This window comes from Pimephales promelas, chromosome 2, assembly GCF_988280905.1.
Source record: "Pimephales promelas chromosome 2, fPimPro1.hap1.1, whole genome shotgun sequence".
Classification (NCBI taxonomy): Eukaryota; Metazoa; Chordata; class Actinopteri; order Cypriniformes; family Leuciscidae; genus Pimephales; species Pimephales promelas.
In genome coordinates, this window is record NC_142770.1 from 51820476 (window position 1) to 51830475 (window position 10000).

The 10000-nt window shown below is 61.5% G+C and overlaps 1 pseudogene; it reads right to left on the reverse strand.

Annotated features, from left to right (window-relative positions):
* Window positions 1-1147, reverse strand: part of LOC148998067 (18S ribosomal RNA) — a 1642-nt pseudogene extending 495 nt beyond the window's left edge.
* Between the last annotated feature and the right edge of the window lie 8853 nt (window positions 1148-10000).

Consider the following 10000-nt stretch of genomic DNA (forward strand, 5'->3'; position numbering starts at 1 on the left):
TCGTGGTTTCCCGCACGCTGCCCGGCGGGTCATGGGAATAACGCCGCCGGATCGCGGGTCGGCATCGTTTACGGTCGGAACTACGACGGTATCTGATCGTCTTCGAACCTCCGACTTTCGTTCTTGATTAATGAAAACATTCTTGGCAAATGCTTTCGCTCTCGTCCGTCTTGCGCCGGTCCAAGAATTTCACCTCTAGCGGCGCAATACGAATGCCCCCGGCCGTCCCTCTCAATCATGGCCCCGGGTTCCAGAAACCCACAAAATAGAACCGGAGTCCTATTCCATTATTCCTAGCTGCGGTATTCAGCGGCGACGGGCGGCCTGCTTTGAACACTCTAATTTTTTCAAAGTAAACGCTTCGGGCCCCGAGGACCGGACACCCAGTTAAGGGCATCCGGGGGGCGCCGTGAGGCAGGGGTCCGGGACAGGCGGTGGCTCGCCTCGCGGCGGACCGCCGGCCCGCTCCCGAGATCCAACTACGAGCTTTTTAACTGCAGCAACTTTAGTATACGCTATTGGAGCTGGAATTACCGCGGCTGCTGGCACCAGACTTGCCCTCCAATGGGTCCTCGCCCATGGGTTTAGGATACGCTCATTCCAATTACAGGGCCTCGAAAGAGACCTGTATTGTTATTTTTCGTCACTACCTCTCCGTGTCGGAAATGGGTAATTTGCGCGCCTGCTGCCTTCCTTGGATGTGGTAGCCGTTTCTCAGGCTCCCTCTCCGGAATCGAACCCTGATTCCCCGTTACCCGTGGTCACCATGGTAGGCGCCGAATGTACCATCGAAAGTTGATAGGGCAGACATTCGAATGAGTCGTCGCCGCCGCGGAGGGCGCGCGATCGGCCCGAGGTTATCTAGAGTCACCAAAGCGGCCGGGGCGGCCGGAGCCGCACCCGGATGGGTTTTGGATCTGATAAATGCACGCGTCCCCGACCCCCCGAGGGGAGCCGGGTCGGCGCTCGTTTGCATGTATTAGCTCTGGAATTGCCACAGTTATCCAAGTAGCGGGTGGAGCGATCAAAGGAACCATAACTGATTTAATGAGCCATTCGCAGTTTCACTGTACCGACCGTGTGCACTTAGACCTGCATGGCTTAATCTTTGAGACAAGCATATGCTACTGGCAGGATCAACCAGGTAAACCGCCCTGTAGGGGGGGAAGGAGAACCGCGAACACGCTGGCTTCCTACACACGGGTCTCGCTCCGCCCCGAGTGCGGCCCGGGTCGGCGGGCCGGGGGCTCGGGGACGGCGCGGCCGCTCATAGGGGGCGCGTGCGGAACCCTCCTCTCTCTCTCTGGGGGGGAGAAGGTGTGGCCGCTGGGTCGAGGCCGTAACCGGGAAAGGGTGCCTTTCGGGCGGGGGAGGCGCGGGTGCGAAGAGCCGGCTCGAAGACTGGGAGGGTGGGGGGATGTGTCGAGCCCCCCGATCCGCTCGCCGTCCGATCCGACCGACGCGACCGCGTCCTCCGCCCGCCGTGGCGGACGTTCGTTTCAGACGGGTCTTCTGAGTCTCCCGAGGTCGACGCGGCCTGCTTTCCCCGGAGGGAGGCCGCGTCTAGAGTCGACGCGCAGAGCGGGGAGGAGCAAGCTGCCCATAGCGGTCTCTCGACCGGGCAGGGGCCGTCCCCAGGCGCGTCCGAAGTTCCAATCGATCAGGCTAAACACCCCTCGCGTCGACGGCCCGGGAGGAGGGGGTGCGCTCCTCTCGGGCCCCGGGGGGTGGGCAACCCGGAGGCGCCCGTCACACGGAGATCCGTTACCTTGTCCGAGCGGGGCGTTTGTCCCCTCCTCGACAAAACCCCGAAGGCCCGTTTTAGGACCGTCTTGGCACCGACGGAAGCTCCGCCGCGCCCACCGATACCGTCTCGCCCCGGGCACGAAGCGCCCTCCCGGGTGACCGGCCCGGGAGGCGGGCCGTCCTGGTAAACTCTTTCGACTTCACGTTTAGGGACTCTGTCCCTTTTTTCCGGAGGGGGGCCTTTTCCTCCAGAGCGCCCTGGTTACCGCCTGCCTGCCGACCCCAGACGACGCATCCTCCCCAGGATGTCGGAAACCGATACCGAGCAACGCTTTTTTTTTTGGTCCGTCACCTTGTCCGAGCGGGGCTCTCGTCCCCTTCCTCGACAAAACCCCGAAGGCCCGTTTTAGGACCGTCTCGGCACCGACGGGTGCTCCGTTCACGCCCACCGATACCGTCTCGCCCCGGGTCCGAGGCACCCACCCAGGTCACCGGCCATGGAGACGGGCCGGCCCTGGGGAACTCTTTCGACTTCACGTTTACGGACTCTGTCCTTTTTTTCCGGAGGGGGGGCCTTTTCCTCCAGAGCGCCCTGGTGACCGCCTGCCTGCCTGCCTGCCGACCCCAGATGACGCATCCCCGCCTGGATGTCAGAAACCGATACCGAGCACCATTTTTTAGCCCGTCGCCTTGTCCGATTGGGGCGCTTGTCCCCTTCCTCGACAAAACCCCGAAGGCCCGTCTCAGGACCACCTCGGCACCGACGGGGGCTCCGCCAGGCAGACGCATTCGCTCGTGCCCGAAAACGAGGCGCTCTCCCCGGTCGCCAGCCGGGGGAGGTTCGTTAGCATTGGGAATCTCGTTCGCACGCAACAGCACGGACACTCGCCGTTTACCCAGACCGACCGTTCGACAAGCATATGCCTGGGGTGCACTTTTTCCATAAAACCAGCCCGTCTTTTCCTGGAGGTCTCGTACTTCCAGAGCTCCGACGGGGGCGCAGTCTGGATTTTATATGCCCACCCAGAGCGAGTCTGAGTGGGACTCACGACGGTCTGATCAATGGTAGGGGGTGCTCTGTGTTTTGCACCACCACACTTGCCCTCTTCCATACAGCCCCGAAGGCCCGTTTTAGGACCGTCTTCCCTCCAGGTCGAGCTCCAGGGGGTGTCGGGCGAATCTGACTCTGGCCCAGGACGGGGCCACCCTCCCTGGGCTGGCCAGGGAGGTCTGAGACCATGGAGCTTTAGAACCACACCACGTCATTGGACTTAGTCGATTTTACTCAAATTTTTTGGCACCAGAGCCGGACCCCGCCACGCGCGCCGGGCTCGTGCCCAGGAAAGACGCACCCTGCCTGGGGTGCACTTTACATAAAACCGGCCTGTCTTTTCCTGGAGGTCTCGTACTTCCAGAGCTCCGACGGGGGGGCGTAGTCTGGATTTTATATGCCCACCCAGAGCGAGTCTGAGTGGGACTCACGACGGTCTGATCAATGGTAGGGGGTGCTCTGTGTTTTGCACCACCACACTTGCCCTCTTCCATACAGCCCCGAAGGCCCGTTTTAGGACCGTCTTCCCTCCAGGTCGAGCTCCAGGGGGTGTCGGGCGAATCTGACTCTGGCCCAGGACGGGCCACCCTCCCTGGGCTGGCCAGGGAGGTCTGAGACCATGGGGCTTTGAACCCACGTCACGCCATTGGACTTAGTCGATTTTTCTCAATTTTTTTGGCACCAGAGCCGGACCCCGCCACGTGCGCCGGGCTCGTGCCCAGGAAAGATGCACCCTGCCTGGGGTGCACTTTTCAGAAAACCAGCCTGTCTTTTCCTGGAGGTCTCGTACTTCCAGAGCTCCGACGGGGCGTAGTCTGGATTTTATATGCCCACCCAGAGTGAGTCTGAGTGGGACTCACGACGGTCTGATCGCTGGTAGGGGTCCTCTGTGTTTGCCACCACCACGCTTCCCCCTCTCTCATACATCCCCGAAGGCCCGTTTTAGGACCGTCTTCGCTCCAGGCGGAGCTCCAGGGGTGGCGGGCGAATCTGAATCTGGCCCAGGACGGGCCACCCTCCCTGGGCTGGCCAGGGAGGTCTGAGGGCATGGAGCTTTGGAACCACACCACGTTATTGGACTCTGTCTATTTTTTCCCCCAAACTTTGGCACCAGAGCCGGACCACCACACCATGTGCGCTGGGCTCGTGCCCAGGAAAAGATGCACCCTGCCTGGGGTGCACTTTTCAGAAAACCAGCCTGTCTTTTCCTGGAGGTCTCGTAACTTCCAGAGCTCCAGCGCGGCGTAATCTGGATTTTTACATGCCCACCCAGAGTGACTCTGAGTGGGACTCACGACGGTCTGATCGCTGGTAGGGGGTCCTCTGTGTTTGCCACCACCACGCTTCCCCTCTCTCATACATCCCCGAAGGCCCGTTTTAGGACCGTCTTCGCTCCAGGCGGAGCTCCAGGGGTGGCGGGCGAATCTGAATCTGGCCCAGGACGGGCCACCCTCCCTGGGCTGGCCAGGGAGGTCTGAGGGCATGGAGGTTTGGAGCCACCGCACATTTTTTGTACTTTGTCGTTTTTCGAGATCTGGGCTTCAGAGTCGAGCCCAGGCTCCGTTTCAAGGTGGGCATTGGGCTTCGTTCTTGCCCAGGAGACCCGCACCCTGCCTGGGATGCACTTTTCAGAGAAACCGGGCCGCCTTTTCCTGGAGGTTCTCGTGTTTTTCAGAGCTCCACCACAGCAGAGATTGAATCCTCTTCCCCAGCCAGAGTGCACCCTCTCTGGCTTGGGTGAGTGCCTTGAGTGCCCTGGAGGTCCGAACCAACAGCACGTTTATGGACTTTGTCTATTTTTCCAAATTCGACTCCAGAGTCAAGCCGGCCAAGGGGCTCTCTGAAGGCCCCTCTCTCCCTCCCTCATCCTCTACAAGAGCCCCATGGTCCGTTTTAGGACCGTCTTCGCTCCAGGCGGAGCTCCAGGGGTGGCGGGGGAAATCTGAGTCTGGCCCAGGACGGGCCACCCTCCCTGGGCTGGCCAGGGAGGTCTGAGGGCATGGAGGTTTGGAGCCACCGCACCTTTTTGTACTTTGTCGTTTTTCGAGATCTGGGCTTCAGAGTCGAGCCCAGGCTCCGTTTCAAGGTGGGCATTGGGCTTCGTTCTTGCCCAGGAGACCCGCACCCTGCCTGGGATGCACTTTTCAGAGAAACCGGGCCGTCTTTTCCCTGGAGGTTTTCGTGTTTTTCAGAGCTCCACCACAGCAGAGATTGAATCTGCTTCCCCAGCCAGAGTGCACCCTCTCTGGCTTGGGTGAGTGGTGCCTTGAGTGGCCAGGGCCAACATCACCCACGGGCATCGGGCTTTATTCGTGCCCATGAGACCCGCACCCTGCCTGGGATGCACTTTTCAGAGAAACCGGGCCGTCTTTTCCTGGAGGTTTCGCGTTTTTCCAGAGCTCCACCACAGCAGAGATTGAATCTGCTTCCCCAGCCAGAGTGCACCCTCTCTGGCTTGGGTGAGTGCCTTGAGTGGCCAGGGCCAACATCACCCACGGGGCATCGGGCTTTATTCGTGCCCAGGAGACCCGCACCCTGCCTGGGATGCACTTTTCAGAGAAATCGGGCCGTCTTTTCCTGGAGGTTTCGCGTTTTTCCAGAGCTCCACCACAGCAGAGATTGAATCTGCTTCCCCAGCCAGAGTGCACCCTCTCTGGCTTGGGTGAGTGCCTTGAGTGGCCAGGGCCAACATCACCCACGGGCATCGGGCTTTATTCGTGCCCATGAGACCCGCACCCTGCCTGGGATGCACTTTTCAGAGAAATCGGGCCGTCTTTTCCTGGAGGTTTCGCGTTTTTCCAGAGCTCCACCACAGCAGAGATTGAATCTGCTTCCCCAGCCAGAGTGCACCCTCTCTGGCTTGGGTGAGTGCCTTGAGTGGCCAGGGCCAAAATCACCCACGGGGCATCGGGCTTTATTCGTGCCCAGGAGACCCGCACCCTGCCTGGGATGCACTTTTCAGAGAAATCGGGCCGTCTTTTCCTGGAGGTTTCGCGTTTTTCCAGAGCTCCACCACAGCAGAGATTGAATCTGCTTCCCCAGCCAGAGTGCACCCTCTCTGGCTTGGGTGAGTGCCTTGAGTGGCCAGGGCCAACATCACCCACGGGGCATCGGGCTTTATTCGTGCCCAGGAGACCCGCACCCTGCCTGGGATGCAGATCGGTTTGTGTGAGTCCTGGTTGGGTGAGCGTTACCCTTCTACATCACCCCCAAGGCCCGTTTTAGGACCGTCTCGGCTCCGGGCGGACAGCCGGGGGGCAGGGGGCGAATCTGCCTCCGGCCCGGGTCGGAGCTCCCTCCCCGGGGCCGTGCGTGGAGACCCGTCGCGCCCGGAGCTCCCGTGCAACCCCACGTTTTGGACTTGGGTTTTGGAGCGAGCGAGCGGGGTCGAACCCCGGGGGCCGAGCCGCCACGGAGTCCCCGAGCCCCGGGGACGAAGCCCCGGGAGCGAGGTCCCTCCGTGGAGGCGCGAGCCCCCAGGGCCCGGCCGCCCGCCCGGGGAGGAGAGCGCACGCTCCCCTACCCCTCAAAACCCACGTGGCTGGTTGCAGCAGACCCTGTGCACCGGAGGTTCCTCCAGGAGCGCGGGGCTGGGTGCTCTAAGCCCAAGTCATACAGGCAACCATGCCTCCCCGGGACTCCCCCTGCGAGCGGCGGCTGTTTGAAGGACGGTAACCCCACTGCACGGGGCTTCAAACGACCGTAGCTCGCCGAAGGCGGCTCCGATCGACGCCAAATTTTTATGGGCTGGAGAACGGGACGAGACCTTTCGAATGAGACCGCCCCCAGCCCCGTGGGCCCCCGGGGGCCCGAGATACGGGCCCCCAAAGCGCCCCGGAAGCGGAAAAACGCAAATATCTCGCCGAAAACTCGACGTGCCCGGCCGAGGCCGGGCTCATTCGAACCGTCTCGCCGAGCTGAACGCGTCCATATGCGTTTCGTCGTTTTTGGTCGAGTATTCGCGGAGATATCGGCCGAAAACCCTCGGCCGCGCTCTGAAATGGCGCCCGCCGATGACGTCACGATCCCGGGAGAAAATCGCCCGTATCTCCGCGACGCGAAGGCCCAGAGAGCTCAAATTTGGGTGGCGAGGTCCCACGGGGGCCCTCGCTCGAACCAGGGCGGCGGCGGGCCCCGGGGACGCCCCCTACCGGATCGCCGTTCGCCGGGACCCCCGACTTTGAACGGCTATAACTCGGGGACCCGGGCGAGTTGGACCTCGTGGGTGGGCTCTTTCGAAAGGCCCCGTCCGGCACTACGGTCGATTCGAGTTTGGGGAAGATTGGCCCAGGGGTTCGCGAGATATAAGCCAAAAAACGCCGCGCCTTTGACCGGGCCTAACTCCCTGACCCCGAGGCCCCCGGGGACGCGGGTGGCCTCTTTGGATAGGGCCCCTCGAGGCCTACGGAAGACCCGAGTTTGAAATTTTTTCGCCCGGCCGTCTTCGAGATATCGGCGAAAAACGGAATCTTCCCGTCCGGTGGGTGGGTGTGGGTGTCTCCGGGGGGCGGGGGGACTTCCAGGACCCCGGGGGGGGGGCCACCTGGCCGTGCCCGAGGACGGTGCACCTCCCTGGGTGTGCCGTCAGAGCCTCCGGGGCCCCGGAAGTCCCCGCCCGCTGCACGTTTTCGGACTTTGAGGGATTTTCGGGCCCGGAAAAGGGCCCCGAATTCGAACGCACGTAGCTCGGGGACCCGGGGGCCCAGAGACACCGGACTCGGGTCAAGTGTGGCGTCCCGGCGGGCCCCTCGCAAAGAGCCCGCCCCCGAGCTCCGGGGCCCCCGGGTCCCGGAGAAAAGGGGCCCGACGTGTCGGGGGGGCGCCCGGGAAGGAAAGGTCCCAGGGGCCCGGGGGAGGCGGGTTCCGAGAGGGCCCGTGGGGAGCCCCCGACACCCGAAAGGGCGAGCCGCTGGGACCTCCCCTCTCCGAGATACGGGCCGTTTTCTCCGAAAGTCGCCCGCGCGTAACGGGGCCCATCTCGGGACCGGGAGGTCCCAGCGGCTCGCGGCGGCGGGTGCGGGGCCCGCTCTCGGGGACCTTGCTCCTCCCGCCGTCCCGAGCCACGGGGACCTTCCGGTCCCGAGATACGGCCACTTCCTGTCCAGCTTTGACCGGGTGTAACTCGAAAAGTAAGCCGAGTTGGGGCTCCACACTCGGGGCTATTGGGGGCCTCTGGGAGGGCCCCACACGCCGGGTGTATGGGGCCCCAACTCGGCTTGGTTCCGGAGATATGGCCCTTTAAAGTTTCAACTTTGACCGGCTGTAACTCGAAAAGTGAGCCGAGTTGGGGCTCCACACTCGGGGGTATTGGGGGCCTCTAGGAGGGCCCCCCACGCCGGGTGTATGGGGCCCCAACTCGGCTTGGTTCCGGAGATATGGCCCTTTAAAGTTTCAACTTTGACCGGCTGTAACTCGAAAAGTGAGCCGAGTTGGGGCTCCACACTCGGGGGTATTGGGGGCCTCTAGGAGGGCCCCCCACGCCGGGTGTATGGGGCCCCAACTCGGCTTGGTTCCGGAGATATGGCCCTTTAAAGTTTCAACTTTGACCGGCTGTAACTCGAAAAGTAAGCCGAGTTGGGGCTCCACACTCGGGGGTATTGGGGGCCTCTAGGAGGGCCCCCCACGCCGGGTGTATGGGGCCCCAACTCGGCTTGGTTCCGGAGATATGGCCCTTTAAAGTTTCAACTTTGACCGGCTGTAACTCGAAAAGTAAGCCGAGTTGGGGCTCCACACTCGGGGGTATTGGGGGCCTCTAGGAGGGCCCCCCACGCCGGGTGTATGGGGCCCCAACTCGGCTTGGTTCCGGAGATATGGCCCTTTAAAGTTTCAACTTTGACCGGCTGTAACTCGAAAAGTAAGCCGAGTTGGGGCTCCACACTCGGGGGTATTGGGGGCCTCTAGGAGGGCCCCCCACGCCGGGTGTATGGGGCCCCAACTCGGCTTGGTTCCGGAGATATGCCCGTTTGAAGTTGCAACTTCTACCCAGTCTAATAATCCCAAAATAATAATTAAATAAAAAAAAAAATAATAATAAAAATAAAAATAAGCCGAGTTGGGGCTCCACACTCTGGGCCTGGGGGGCACCACTAGGAGATCCCCCTGTGCCCAGAGCGTGGAGCCCCGAATCGGCTTTCCACACCACTCACACCGGTTTCTGACTACCTTAAGAGAGTCATTGTTAGTCGCGCAGTTTACCCGACTCTGGGAACCGGGGCTTTGGGCTTGGGGGAGACCCACCGCTCGCCCCCTAACACGTCGGGGGGGACCAGGGGGCACCCGCCTGGACCCCCTCAGCCCCACTTCGGAGAACCAGAACGCTGGCCAGGGACCCCCACGGCGGTTGAAGTTTGAACTTCTACCCGGTGCATCCCGAAAAATTGAAAAAATAAAATAAAATAAGATAATAATAATAATAATAATAATAATTTTAAAAAAAATAAGCCGAGTTGGGGCTCCACACTCTGGGCCTGGGGTGGACCACTAGGAGATCCCCCTGTGCCCAGAGCGTGGAGCCCCAACTCGGCTTTCCACACCACTCACACCGGTTCCTGCCTACCTTAAGAGAGTCAAAGTTACTCCCGCAGTTTACCCGACTCTGGGAACCGGGGCTTTGGGCTTGGGGGAGACCCACCGCTCGCCCCCTAACACGTCGGGGGGACCAGGGGGCACCCGCCTGGACCACCTCCTGCCCGACTCGGAGAACCAGAGCTCTGGCCAGGGGACCCCCACGGCGGTTGAAGTTTGAACTTCTACCCGGTGCATCCCGAAAAATTGAAAAAATAAAATAAAATAAGATAAAAAAAAAAATAATAATAATAATAATAATTTTAAAAAAAAAATAAGCCGAGTTGGGGCTCCACACTCTGGGCCTGGGGTGGACCACTAGGAGATCCACCTGTGCCCAGAACATGGAGCCCCAACTCGGCTTTCCACACCACTCACACCGGTTCCTGCCTACCTTAAGAGAGTCAAAGTTACTCCCGCAGTTTACCCGACTCTGGGAACCGGGGCTTTGGGCTTGGGGGAGACCCACCGCTTGCCCCCTAACACGTCGGGGGGACCAGGGGGCACCCGCCTGGACCACCTCCTGCCCGACTCGGAGAACCAGAGCCCTGGGCAGGGACCCCCATCGCCGTACCCCCTCCTGCCCGACTCGGAGAACCAGAGCCCTGGGCAGGGACCCCCACCGCCGTACCCCCTCCT